We start from the raw sequence: 14390 nt of genomic DNA, 5'->3' as shown, positions 1-14390 counted from the left end.
GGGCTTTTCTACAGCAGCAGAAATTTATGGAAACTCATCCTGCTTGACGTGGATGCATTCACAACACGGGATTCCCAGGGATTTCAGGAACCAAAATGAGAAAGAAGATGCAAGTGTACATCAAAGTTTATCTTGTATTGGGTCTGAGAATAGGGACAAAGGAAAAGAACTGAGTGATGTCCAGGGGTAAAGCCTGGTAAAGGGAATGGAAATGAACTCTGCAACAGCTTTTTCTGATACTCTTGGCAGCTGAGTTTAGTGCACAGAAACACCTTCACCTTCAGTCTTGCCTTACAGGAGCAGAGGTTCATCTCTGGCTACCCACAAGTACAATGCCTGTTATTTGTCCACCCATAATGGCCTAAGGGACACACATCTAATCGAGCTCTTACCAACTCTCAACTCTTATTTCACTTTGAAGCCTGTTGTTCCTATTCACATGCACTGGGATGTTGAAAAGCTCTCCTAACTTTCCACTAATACCAGATCATCTAAAAAAAGATTTTATCTCTGCCTACAGACCTTGTGCTGCCTGAACATGGTCAAGTCTTGATAACACTTGGAAGGGAATTGGACATTATCACACCCAAACTGATGATACCAGCACTTTAACCGGTCCGAAGGGAAGATTTTCCTCTGATTTCTATAGGTGGAGCATCAAGCACTAAGAAAATCTGTGATTTTACTGAGTTTCTTTCTTTTTCTCTCTACAGAGAAGGTGTGACAGGCTGGTACATTTTCCTCCCTCCACCCTCAAATCTGCCTGACACCTCCTAGAAAAGAGCAGCCACTCTTTATTCTGCTGGGAACTAAACTGAGAGAAAAAAACTATGGATAAATGGGGGCTTGTACCTCCTAAGGTGATGGGAGAAGGCAGAAGGTCCCCGTAGGAAAAACAGCCATCACAAAACTCCTCTGCTCTGCAGAGAAAGCTCCCGATGGGTGCAGGTCTGAGGTTCAGTACCCTGCCCTGATGTTCCCCAATGTTTTATGGACAGCTATTTTACCATGGAAGAACTGGGGAGTTCCTCCCAGTTTCTGGAGGACAGATGTCTGCTGATATCTGCTGAAATCCTGATATCTGCTGCTGAACAAACACAGCAGGACAAGAGCAGCAGACGTTGCCCTGGGCCCTGCGTGTGGTCACCACGTGCATGGTGTCGGCCAGTTTGCTGACCAAGCAGAAGTCTCCAAGCCTGGCCCTCAGCTGGCCACCTCCTGGGTTGACTGGCAAGGCAGCAGGAAGGTCATCTTACCATGGGGTCCCTTCTCATGGTCCCTCAGAGCTGAATGCTTCTGTGGGATAAAGGCCGACAGTGGGGGCCATGGGATGCTCCAGGGGTCATCTCCCTGTCCCGCCCCAAAAAGCAACAGCCCCACCAACGCCACTATCACCAGGTTCTTCTGCAGCCTGTCCTAAGAAACCCCCATGTGTCCAAGTTCCTGAGAACCGCCCATGTCTCCAGGTTTATACCTACGTCAGTAGCCCTAGCAGTCACTCAGCTGTCTTTTGCCACCCTCCCTTCCAATCAGTCATGCTTTGTCTGTCTTTGGTTTTGTTCTGCTCCTCTTTCTGTTCTCTCCCCACTGTCTGTTCTCTCTCTAATTCCTGACATTGATTTGTTTCTTTTCCAGCATTGAGACTAATCTGAGCTTTTCAACACTTTCTGTTCCTCCTCAGCCTTTATTCTGCTCTCTCCCCCTCCCTGTTCCTCCTCGTGTCAGCCTCAAGCACAGACCAGGCCATGGAAGGCAATCTGCTCCGAAATCCTTTCCAAACAGTGTTTTCCTTCTAGGAAAGAATCCTCCCCTCAAAATAATGAAAGTTTCTTTTAATTAGAGAGGCCACTGGCCCATCATTAAAATTACCTTCTGCTGACAGGATGCACTTAGCTGACTGCTGATTTGCTCAGTCAATGAGGCTGCTGGATTCGTTCATTAATTCCAACAGAGAAAAAAAAAAGGCACATAGACTTGGTTCTGCACTTAAACAGCACCTGTAATTACAGCAGCACATCTGTAGGTAAGGCTAAGGCAGTGTGCTTCTGCAACCTGTGATTTTCCAGCTTCTAATCTAGCACTTAAGGACCAGCTGAACCAAAACTTCTGCTCTTTGCTCCTCAGCAGGTCTCTCTCATCTGCAGCGGCACTCTGGAGAGGCAGGAATGCATTTCTAAGCCCCAAAGACTTTGCAGGACAATCCACTTGTTTCATTTTTGCATCTTCTGTTAATGCCAGTAATTCCTTGGTTTTCCTACGATGGTTTTCAGATTGTCCAGGAGGGCATTTTTTTGGCTAAATTTGGATGTCAGCTCTTACACTGATTATCCAGCTAACTCCTGTAAATATTAACACACTACATTTTCCTCCTGGCTGGACAAATACACTGATATAATAATCTAATGGCTGGGGGGGACCTGGGGTGTCTCACTCTTAGCCTCCCCATGGTATGTTACCTCCACCTTTGTATCCTTCCGGCAGTGGATGGGCTTCCAGGAGAGGCACGGAGGGATGGTTAATGCAGGTTCCTGATGTTCCTCAGGAGATATCCATCAGTGCCTCTATGTTTGAGGGGATGGAAGGAAACAATATTCATTGATCCTGTCTGATTCAAGAGGAGACAATGCCAAAACCCCACGGGTTTTCAAGCTGGGCACGGCCCTGAGCTTGGAGGTGCTGGGTGAACTCTGGTAGCGGGGCCAACCCATCCCAGGCACTGGGTCCCGTCTTGCTCTGGGAGGCACCCAGCCAACAAGCCAGGCTGCTTTGGGGTCCGTCACTAAGGCCGTGCTGCATCACCCCGGGCAGCCATCCTGGACAAAACACCCCCAAGCGATCCCCCTGGGAGCAGCTCTTCCAGACGCTGTTTGCAGCACACCGGCGCGTCAAGCAGGTGACGCCACCTTTCTTAGGGCTGCGGCAAGCTCACAGCACGCTGCAGCAAACCTGCTCCAAGGAGGTTTACTAACCAGTCTACTGAATTGGTGAAGGCAGACTTAAACAGATACCTCCTTTTTTTTTTTTCTTTTTTTTTTTTTCCTCACTAAGTTTCTTTAAAATGACAAACGCACTGTCTCCTGGATTAATATTTCTCCTTGTTTAAGAGATGAAGGCTGGATCTGAGACATCAGCCAGCCTTTTGTTGGCTGAGATCCCCAGGGGCTGAGACAGGCTCATTTCTAAATTCCCACTGCCACGCAATAGCAGGTATTATTTTGTTGGTTGTTCAGAAGTTACATCTGAGTAGCGTGGCTACAGAAGGAGAACACGGGCCTGTAGTGCAATAAGTATTGTAAAATGTACGCAGATTTGTCACTGCAGGCTTTTCTCACAATCAATACGATGGCACCAAGTGCCAATTATCTGTTACAAGTTAATCCTTTAAAAGCAAATGCTGTGATGGCATGTTGATGTGAATGCAACATGCTGTCCCACAGGGATAGTGCTACATGCCACCTTGAAGGGGTATGGCTGTGACGGGTGTCCTTGGCTGTGGCAGGCCTGTGAGAGACCTGTCACAGCTGGAGCAGGCACCACTCAATGAATTATCCTTCTTCTGGTAAACACACAGGCATACACACAAAAAACAGAAACACAGATATATTATATAAAATAAATGACAGTATTGGACCTGAGGATATGTTGCTGACTCCCTGGTATAATGAAAGCAGAAAGCAATTTATTTATTCCTGCAGGAGAAGGGTATTTAACAAAATTACAATTTAAACATTATTTATAGGGTAACCTTGTCTTCAAAACCTTTTACAGTGGAAATAAATTAGGGATCATCCATCATGAGCCAAAGCTGCCATTCCAGTCTCCTCCAGCATGGTTTCATAGCAGGCTGCGCAGTTCCCCAGGAGCTGGTCAAGCACCTGGAGCTGATCTGATGTCTGCTGCCCGCGGCTGTGCTGGGTTAATGCACCAGCCCAAGTCAGCACCTTGGTGGGGAAGTCTGGAGATGCCTGCTGCAGGTAATCAAAGTCGGATCCCCAGGGCTTGTCTCCACTGAGACGTCAGAGCACACCGCCAGGATGTGAATTCTCAGCACCACGAGCATTGCATTAAAGTCCTCTTGGTCCCCAGTAAGATTAATTTCTCCCAGTTCAGCCCAACCCAGTTGGCCTGAGCTCAGCGACACCCAGGCAGTTTCGGAGAGGAGCAAAGGTGCTGCTGTGGCAATGAATGCACAAAGCAGCAACTCAGCAGTATCGGCTCTGCCTGCTCCTTCAGACATGCCAGATGGGTCTTTGGACATATTTCCATTTAAAGGCAGGCGAGTCATCCTCCCTCACTTCCTACCCACTATCTTATTTTAAGTAATGAATCACGTTTTACTTTTTCTTCTTTTTCCTTTGTGAAGCTGAAAACACAGATCAAGCTTTTCTAGTCCTTTGACATTCCAGACTTCTGCAACACCAGCAGCAAGTAACCTCTGCCACTACTAAACATTATTTTACCATTGCTAAGTGTCATTTGTCATAGAGAATGTCGCTTTTCTGATTTCTTAAAATATTCCCCATGGTGATAGACTTTTGTTTTTCCCCAGTTAGCAAACTCATTTCCAATGTTCAGAAATAAGGGGGATGCTCCACTCTGAAATTTCAGGATGAACTGGATGTCACATCCAGGATCTCCCAAGCAATGGCTGAAGTGAGAAGACCACGTACTATATTGGGGTGTTTTGTCTCACAGAAAGATTATTTTATAGGCTGAATAGAATGTGAGACCTTGGACGCTTTCTGTGTGAAAAAATGTCAGGGAAAAGCAAAGCAGTAAACAAACCTGCCCCAGAGCCAATTGATTGCATGTCAACAGTGCCTTGCATGTGGTGTCCTTCAGCTGACAACTGTGTCATTAACAGCTGAGCGTGCTACATCTGCTCCAAGGTGCCCAAAACATGCCAGACTGACAGCTCGTCAGTTGTGTTCTTTATTGCTATTGGGCCTGTGAGAGATAATAACAGGGAATCAATTAGCAGACAGATCATTTAAGTCATATGCAACTCGTGTGGACAAACACCTCCAAGTGTTTCTCAGCCTGTGGCACCAGCATTTTGTCACCCCAAGGCAGCAGGTTTTTTAGGAGAGGAGTCAGAGGTGATGATAAACAAGGACAATTTGGGCAATTTGGGCAAGAGGTTGCTCCATCACACAGAGCCATTGCGTTTGGTCCATCCCGCAGAAGACGGATTTGCTTGACCTGCACCCAGCTTCCAGGAGCCATGTCAGCCCCAAATGTGACGCTTTTAAAACTTCCCTGTAGTTAAAACCCTTCTGGACTTGGGGGAAGAGGGGCTTCTGTCTCAACCCTGTCAATCAATTACCTTTTACAGGCAGCGAATAATTTCCAACATAAAAAAAAATAATAATAAAAAAAAAAAAGACTCATGAAGAAGAAACCAAAGGTAGGAAACCTGGAAAAATAATTGCTCACTGGGCCAGCCTGAAAGCTGCAGATTACTTCATGAGCTTGTTCAGACTGCATGCAAGTACCTAAGACTTTTATCTTGTAACAGGTAAAATAATCAATACCTACCCACTTTTAAAATTTAGTGACAATAATGAACTGGTGAATATTTATAGGAAAAGCCATAGCACATTAGGTATTCCAAAGGACTCAGGTAAGCGCTACATTCTTTAATACAGTTTTAGAGGAAAGTCTTTAAGAACCTTTATCAGCATAAAACATATTTTTAAATTCATGGAAATTAATAATTGGCACAGAAAAGTCAAATCCATCTAAGTGGAATGACTTAACCCTGCTGGACAGTATTTTTTACTAACTATAATGGTTAATCTGTAAATTGAAAAAGGAAAATTCTCTTCTGTTGTTAAATGTAATGGAACAAAGAAGGAACCTTCTCCAGCTGGTGGGGACTTTATGGAAATAAAATAAGGGGGAAAGTTCTATAAAATAAGGCCCATTCTCCAAAATAAAACCAATTAACCCAGAGTAAATTGACGAAACTGAGTCAGAGAGATTTCCTTATGACAGAGCTAGGCACTGGGTTTCGGTCTGGCCTGAGCCTCCAGCTCCTGAGCGAGCATTTTCTTTGGCCCCAGGCCCTATGGATCTGACATGAATTTCCCATCTGAGTCCTTTATTCTGAACTATTTGTGCTGTTTTCACACATGTTCAGTGGCTGACTCCAACATATAGCTCTGCATACTGATGGCAGAGCCTAGGGTTTGGATTCTCCTCCCGGAGGCTCTGGGTGGCCACGGGGACAGGGCACAGGGTAGCACAGCCCTGTGCTGCAATGTGTTGTTGAATTTGTTCAATTAAATGTATGAATTAAACACTGGGAGAAGCGTGGCAAAGCTCTGTGTAGTTTAATTTATACCCTGACATTTGCTGAGCTTAAACCTGCCATTCTTGCAAAGAGTGGTCAAACCCCTTGTACCGCGGCAGATGGATTTAGCAGAAACTTCCTCGCTCTTGGGTCTCAGGAGAATTTTGTGCTTTACAGAGTTGCTTGGGATGCATCTTTCTGAAGCTACAAGCCAGCTTCTGGTAGCAATCTGTTGTGGTTTAGCCCGGCTGGCAGCCAAACACCACACAGCCGTTCGCTCACCCTCCCCCCTCCCTCTCCGGGATGGGGGAGAGAAACAGGAAAGTGAAGTCTGTGAGTTGAGATAAAGACAGTTTATTAAGACAGGGAAAAGAATAACAACAATAATAATAATAATAATAGTATTAATAGTAATAATGTGTACGAAATAAGTGATGCACAATGCAATTGCTCACCACCCGTTGACCGATGCCCAGCCTATCCCCGAGCAGCCGGCCCCCCCTCCACCCCGGCTAGCCACCCCTATATATTGTTCAGCATGACGTCAGATGGTATGGAATACCCCTTTGGCCAGTTTGGGTCAGCTGTCCTGGGTCTGTCCCCTCCCAGCTCCTGCTGCATCCCTAGCCTGCTCGCTAGCAGGACAGAGAGAGGCTGAAAAGTCCTTGGCTTGGTGTAAGCGCTGCTCTACAACAATTAAAACATCAGCATGTTATCAGCGCTCTTCTCATTCTAATCCAAAACATAGCACCCTGCCAGCTACTAGGAGGAAAATTAACTCTGTCCTAACTGAAACCAGGACACAATCATTCCTTCACAGAGAATTCACTTTCTTGTTATCAACTGCATCCCTGTTACCAAATAGAAATGAGGCTCCCTGCCAGTCAAACCAAACAATTTCTGCTTAAGCCAGGTACATGTCTTCAAGCAGTCTCCTACCAAGGACTGCAAACAAATCTCTCTTATTTATTCTAAATTCAGTTTATCCTCTCTGTGGCTAGTTTCTTGCACTTTTGCTGTTCTTTACTGAAGTATGAGACCAGGGGCATTGGCCGCTTACCCTGTTACAATAAATGGGTCCTTCCTGGTTCCCTGCTACGAGGAACCCATCTTTGCAGAGTCTTTCCCTTTTCTGGGGTTCATCACATGCTGAATTTTTGGGTTCTACACTGGAAAAAGCCACTGGATCAAAGTAAAAATGGTCACCAAGTCTTGTAGGGTTTCAAGTGAAAGCCATGCAGACCACGTAATGACGTAGGGTTTGGTTCTTTGGGTTACAATGGGTGAAGATTTGTTGCTCACTAAAATCTAAGATCAAATGTAATCTCCTCCAGCCTGTCTTTACCACTAAAATGAATGTTTCCACCTTGACAAATTGAAACCACTACATCTATCTCCCAAGGTTTTCTCTGTGATCTACTCAGCCTATGGTCATTTCTACTTTATATGTATAATTTGCCTGGTTACAAAACTGCGCTCAGAGACACGCTGTCCACCTGTCATTATCTTCCACAGGCTCCAACACAGAACTGACAATGCAATTTTTCATAGAAATACTCCTTCCTTCCCATCCAGAACTCCTTGAGGCAAAGAATGGTGTGTTTTTTCCTGTGCTGTGCCTGACACAGCAGGGGCCAGATTTGCAGTTAAGAAGCATATAATAGGATCTCCAGCATAATATGGCATAATGAGTGATAACAAGCGGAGAGGTAAATGATGTCATTTGGTGCACGCTGTCCCTGTGGTTCCCTATTGTAAGCTCTTTATTGAACAGTCTTGTCCTCACGGTTTCTTACGGATCTAAAAGGTTGTCTCTATCATTATGCCTGTCTCGGTGCCTATTTAACACTTTTCTACAGCTCCTCTTTCTTGCCCCTTGTTCTCAGCCTGCTCCAGGGAGCATGCTTGAGTCCTATGCTCCTGTTTATCCCTTTTTTGTTATCATTTCTCTTGCTGCTTCAATGCCCAGATTTGTAAGCCATGTGGTCAGTCCCTGCCTCTAAATGCCAACATGTGGTGTGGGAATGCAGAGAGGCAGACAGGCCCCCAGAGCAGAGGTGTCCCTGCCAACATCCCTTCTGCTTCCTCCACTGCTAAAGAAATTATATATATATCTTTTCATATCACACCACTGCCAACTCTTCCTTGGCTCTCATTAGCAGCTACTCAGGCTCCATTTGAAATACTCTTTCTAGACCAAAACACGAAAAGAGAAGGCAGCTTTGATCTGCCCTGCACCTCACAACTGATGCCTCTGCCACAGACCTGTCCGCCCCCGGACCCACCAGCGAAGAGGCTGAGGACTTTCACGTCCCTTTTGCTTATCCTTTGTCTCAGGTTTTAACTCCCATAGTTCTCAGCCCTCTTCCCATCTGTGCCACCTCCCTCTACTTCCATCTTCAGTCCGCACATTTGAAAACAAGCAGCAGAAGCTAATACAAAGCTGCTTGCTTATATTTCTATTAATCATCTTCCCCTCATCCCATCTGCCACCTCTCTCTTTCAGCCTGGCCCACCCAGTTCCCAAATTTACAGCACTCACAACGTAAGAGTTAATCAAATCCAATCTCTCAGAAAAATCTCTAGCATCTGCTGCTCCGTATTTGGTTTCCAGCAAGGGCTGCTCAATCCCAGCCGCATCTCCGTTGTTTGTACCATGGTTCCCATTAGATAAAATAAAGAATGTAATTAATTAATTGGTACTCAATCTTGAGAGTTCCACATGGATCACTAGAAATAATCAAAATAGCTCTGCTGTGTGTGAAAATATCTTTTGACTGTTTTTTTCATTCGATCTATAATTTTCATGGTAGCCGTAGGCAGAAGCCCCAGCTAACCCCAGGACCTCATCACTGCAGGCTTGATCTGAAGCAGATGAGAGCTGCAGTCCACACCAGACAAATAAATGGAGGCAAAGGAGCAGGAAAAGCTTCTCCACAGCTTATTCCACATGTGCACTTGGATAACACTTCCATGAGTGTGGTTTTCTAACAGAAAAAAAAAAAAAAAAATCAGAATCAGTACCTTCACCTCTACCAGGCTTACCTATTTTAAAACAAAATTTCCTAACAGTTATTCGATGTCAAAGAAGAGATTTTTAACTTCATAACCACAATGTGTGATTCACCCCAGATACTGAAGGCAGGATGCTGCAGGCACAATAACGACCAGTGCTGGAGGCCAGAGCAGGGCTGGAGGGCAAAGTCCCAAGAGCCAGAGAGTTGCCTTCTATACCAGACCCCCCTGTGCTTCCTGAGTTTCTTCCCAGCATTCCCCCTTGGGGAACATCTTCTCCTGTATGGCCTCTGTTTGCACATACCCCTCCTGGATTTCAGAGGAGAAGTGTGAGCCCTTCTTGCACTAACATCATTGCTTTACTGACATCAACCCAGCGAAACAGTGGGCCTGGGGACGCCAACGGAAAACCTATTATCCATGAGCCCAATCCTGCTTCTACTTTCTTTTGGAGTGTGCTACCTCAGGCATTCACTTATTTGACATTCATTATTTTATTCTGGAGTCAAACTGCTTTAGATCTATCCCTCATTTCTTTCCTTTGCATTGCAAGTCGTGTAGATGCATGCATAGCTCTGAAACAAAGCGCCCGTTTCTTCCTGTGCAGATAAGCCTGGTGTCTTCTGCTGATGGTAATTCATGAGCCTACAGTTCTCAGCAGCGGGGACATAAAGGGAGAGGGTTGGGGTATGTTTAATAAAAATACATCTTATAATGTTTACTGACCAAAGTGGCATTCGACAGATGCTCCATCTTTAGCTATGTTTAAATTATTCCCTAAGCAAACAATACAAACTGCACACTTTGTCTTACCCAATGCAAAGATAAACAGAACACGCAAAATATATGGTCCTGGTATAGGATCCCATACAAAGATCACTGATTTATCCTGTGCTTAAATATTTTCTGCACAATGTTTACTCAGTAATTTATTTCTCCATTGGCCACTACAAATTAAATGTCAAAAACTGTTTATCTTACAAATTTTCAAGACTAATAGTGAGTCTCCCATTTCAGCTTAAATAATATTGCCGGTGAGATATATCTTGATGGATTGCCTAAATAAAGCCAGCTACAGAGATAAAGGAAAACCATGAGCTGCTTTCTTTCCCCCTTTTTGTTAGTTTACCAGAGAGAAATGGGAATAATGTGATCAGCACTATTCTCCTTAAAACTTCTGAGGTGGCCTGGTGCTTTAGAGAGGAATTAAAAATCAGCACCTGCAATGGATTAAACCAGAGCAGCTTTGCTGCTTTCAGGTCTCTGCGATGAGAAGCCCTCTGCATCAGCCCAAGCTGGGCTCTACAGAGCTGCCAGAACCCGGAATAAGGCTGCAGCTAACAGTCTGTGCATGCACTTAGTGGCAATGCTTCCCAGTAATTAAATTATTTGCTCACTAGTTGTAAATGGGCTGAGACTGACAAAGACCTTTCATACACGTATAACCACCATATGTTAATTTGCAAACAAGTTATACCAATTTATTTCTCATGAAGCTTAAAAGGCAGCTTAGAAACATCCTGGCAGCGCTGCCAAGAGCTTCCTATCATATCTGCTGCAAAAGTACAAGTTGAGTTGTTCTCTTCTTTTCTTGAATCTCAAACACAAAGCATTTAAAGTAGCTCTCCAAAGCCCAAGAGCCATCACCTACCTGTCGCCAGCAGGTCCTGCGGATTGCCCTGGGCTTGCATCCCACCGCCTGGATGAAAACATGAAGATAGTCAGGGAAGCTCTGATACTTAATTTTTGTATCTCTCTAACCACGTCCCTTCCCACCAAAAAAAAACTATTTAAGAGAAGCAGAAAAGAATAAAGCATCAGGGAGCTAATGTGTCTGATTCACGGTAGTGTTTCTCCAGATTCAGGTAATTCCTCTCAAAACTCTGCTTCATAAATGCAGAAAAACTGAATATAGAGACCAGCAGTATCTCCAGGGAAATGAGTCTCCAGGGAAATGGATTGAGGAACTGAGTTCTCAAGGACAGTGAAAAAAATGCCAACAGATGCCTAGCCCTTCTTAGGTCCTGCACTAGGTCTAGTGCATCCTAAGCACTAGAGATGCTTGGGGAAGCAAGGAGGTGAGGCTACCGGGGTGACCTACATGGGCACAGGTATTGAGGGGATATTCTGGACTCACCTTCCTGGGGGTGGAGGGAAGGGCAGGCAGCATGCCCCCAGGCTCATTCCTCATTTGCAGGTCATCAGTGCCCAGGGGTAAATAAATAATGCTTTGGTAGCTGCTTAGCTATGTCTTTCCTGCTGGAGAAGTCAAAGTGCATTGCAGGTCCTGTGGGACTTTCAGCGAGGGGCAAGGCAGTACGCAGGAGGAGGTGGATGAGTGGGAGCTGAGATGCCCTCAGGGGCAGGAGGGACCAAAACTGGAGCTAGCTGGATAACTGGGGTGCTTCTCTGGCTCTTCATGCATACAAACCCTTGTGGTGAGGGTGGACCAGTTGCAGAGACTGAAACAGATGGACATTTATGGTTAATGAGCTTTCTGTCTGAGGATTAAAAAAGATCTTTGAACAGCAAAAGGGGCAGGAAGGATGGCAGAGACACCTTCCTGAGGAAGAACAGCACAGTACAAAGTAACTTTGTTTTCACGTCAAGAGAGGCAGAGAATTATCCAGCTTGAGGGTCCCACCGTACCTGCGGGTATTTCCAAAGGAGCTGAAGAAATATGGCCTCATTTCTTTGCACAGCCAGGGGATTACTTGTTCTGACTTTGCAGCAGGGATGAAACAGCTGTGTACAGAAGTATTTTCTCTACTTTTCCAAATGTTCTCACTAACTCTCCACTGCAATTCGAGGGCTGCATACTGAACCCTTCAGGTATGTTGCTGCCCAACTGTACACACTCCAAATGACCCATAGGTCAGGACGGTGTTAGAGAGGGTAGCAAAGAATCCAGTCTAGCATCTCATGAGCTTTATGATAAATGCTTTTAATAAGGGTTAGACAGAGGCTCTGTACAACACCGCACATAGCTTACCTGAAGCAGGAGTCGGGAGGGGACAGGAGATGGGACATCCTGGAGGGTCCATGCTTGAGGCAGCTCTGGGACAGTTCACACAGACTCTTGCATCAGTAGAAATGTGGGGAAAAGAATTTGGTTATCAAAACACCAAACCAAAGCAAGAAATCCACCGTATGTTACCTGAGCTGACTCCTGTCTCTGATTTTAGCCTTTTAGTAAGAAAGCCCCCAATTTCTCAAAAAGAACCTGAAGATGAGGAATTCAGCAATAATAAATGATAAATAGAAAACAAGTAACCTGCTTGGTGTTAAGTACATTAACTACAATCCAAATAACAGCACTAAAATGAAGGTAAGGAAAACGTGGCAGATCCCACGTGTTCTCCAGGAGCTACGTGCATAAAATGGTTCCTTTGTTTACATAAACAGTTTTTCCAAAATTTTTTGACATTTTTCAAATACATACTGTGGTCACCCGACACACTTTCTTATTCCTGTGACTTGGTCATGACAAGAGGAACTGCTCTGACTCTGCCTTCCATTGATCCACAGCAGCCATGCGATTCCAGCTGCCAAACATCGCTTGGGAGTTAGAAGAGTTTATTGTTGAGGAAACACAAACATATACATGGTTGGTTCATTAGGACTCACAAGCTAGAAAATGCTTTCAAAACACCCTGAATAGAAATATAGATTAGAAGAAGAAATGTCATAAAATGCCTCTTTGAACAATGCTGTCAATGACCCAGTAGAACAAATACTTTTATGATATGTTTGTTTGTGAAAGAGACTGTGAAAGTCATTATTCTGCAAAATTCTTCTGCAAGACAGTATTACACAGAGGTATGAATACAGGCCCAGGAATAGGAGCAACCCAGATTATCCTGAATATCAAAATGTGCAATTGTGCAGTGCCTGCAAAGGAAATAAGGATAACTTGTTATTGCATAACTATAGCCTTATTATCATCATGACTCATTTATTATTTTTACAGCATAGCTTCTTCTAGTGTCAGACCCACAGTTATCTCCAAATAAGAGGCTTATATTCAAGTTCTTGTAAATCAAACTTGGAACAAAGAAAATTTTGCAAAATACATTTTGTTGACCTTTTGCTGGTGCCTCTGTGTAGTCTGTCCTAGCCAAATCCCTACGTGCCTTCTTGGACAAACAACCAAGCTCCTTCCCCAAAAATTACACACTCATTTTGCAGACTCTTTGTTTTTAGTTATTCCATTAGAAAGCAACAACAACAACGTAAGACTTAGCTGAACAGTGACCCCAAAACATGAGAAACTTGCAACCTCTTCTCATACAGCCTATGAACTGAAAAAGGGTTCAGTTACTTGGCTAACAGAAATATTTACCCAGCTCTAGGGAGAACACTCAGCTGAGGACCCACAGATTGTTATCTAATAACTCCTCTGGTGATAGCTTAATATGGAATTTGGATGCAAAAGCATAGCTGAATTTCAACAAAAACAAAACAGAACAGAAAAAAAAAAAACAAACAAACATTGAAAACCACTTCCTTCTGGCCTAGAGATACTTTCCTTGTTTATGGTATAATATTCTCTCAGTGTATACAAGATTACTCATATTTTATGTGTTTATAGACATAGGTCCCAACACATACACAGGTATTGTGTGCACTGCTGAGATGCAGAAGAAAAATATCTGAGATTTTGGCATCCTGGGAGAAGTTTTACCCAGCTCCCAAATGTCACATGGCAGTTAAAATGGAACTACACTCATGTTTTTATTCAAATAACTACTCTAAAATTACAAAAGATAACTACTACCTTTCAGCATGAATAAACTTGAATACATACTAAAAATAATCTTGCATTAACTCCTGAAGTTACTGCCTTCTGGAAGGTGTAAATGGGTAGAGTTTGCTATTACATGCTTTACATAACCATATGTCAAAAAAATCAATAGAATGAAAATTGCATATCCAAAAAGGGGATAAGTGGATGTGCAGCATTTTGAGAGGCATTTACACACACACACACACACAATTTAACTCTCAAGTCTTCTAGCTAAGCCCAAGCTTTATGACACAATTTATATATTCTTTTTTCTCTTATCAGTCATCATAATTT

At 44.0% G+C, this 14390-nt stretch overlaps 1 long non-coding RNA gene across 1 annotated transcript; it reads right to left on the bottom strand.

The window, feature by feature from the left end:
- Nucleotides 1–3011: 3011 nt before the first annotated feature.
- LOC121078141 lies at nucleotides 3012–12466 on the bottom strand. The gene is made up of 4 exons (XR_005824459.1): nucleotides 12303–12466; nucleotides 11448–11772; nucleotides 10962–11009; nucleotides 3012–4947 (listed from the first exon to the last, which is right to left on the bottom strand). It is a non-coding gene; the product is annotated as an uncharacterized LOC121078141 (long non-coding RNA).
- Nucleotides 12467–14390: the final 1924 nt, after the last annotated feature.

Source organism: Cygnus olor, chromosome 14 (assembly GCF_009769625.2).
Source record: "Cygnus olor isolate bCygOlo1 chromosome 14, bCygOlo1.pri.v2, whole genome shotgun sequence".
Classification (NCBI taxonomy): Eukaryota; Metazoa; Chordata; class Aves; order Anseriformes; family Anatidae; genus Cygnus; species Cygnus olor.
The sequence above is the reverse complement of the archived record's forward strand: the minus strand, read 5'-3'. Positions and strand labels throughout refer to the sequence as shown.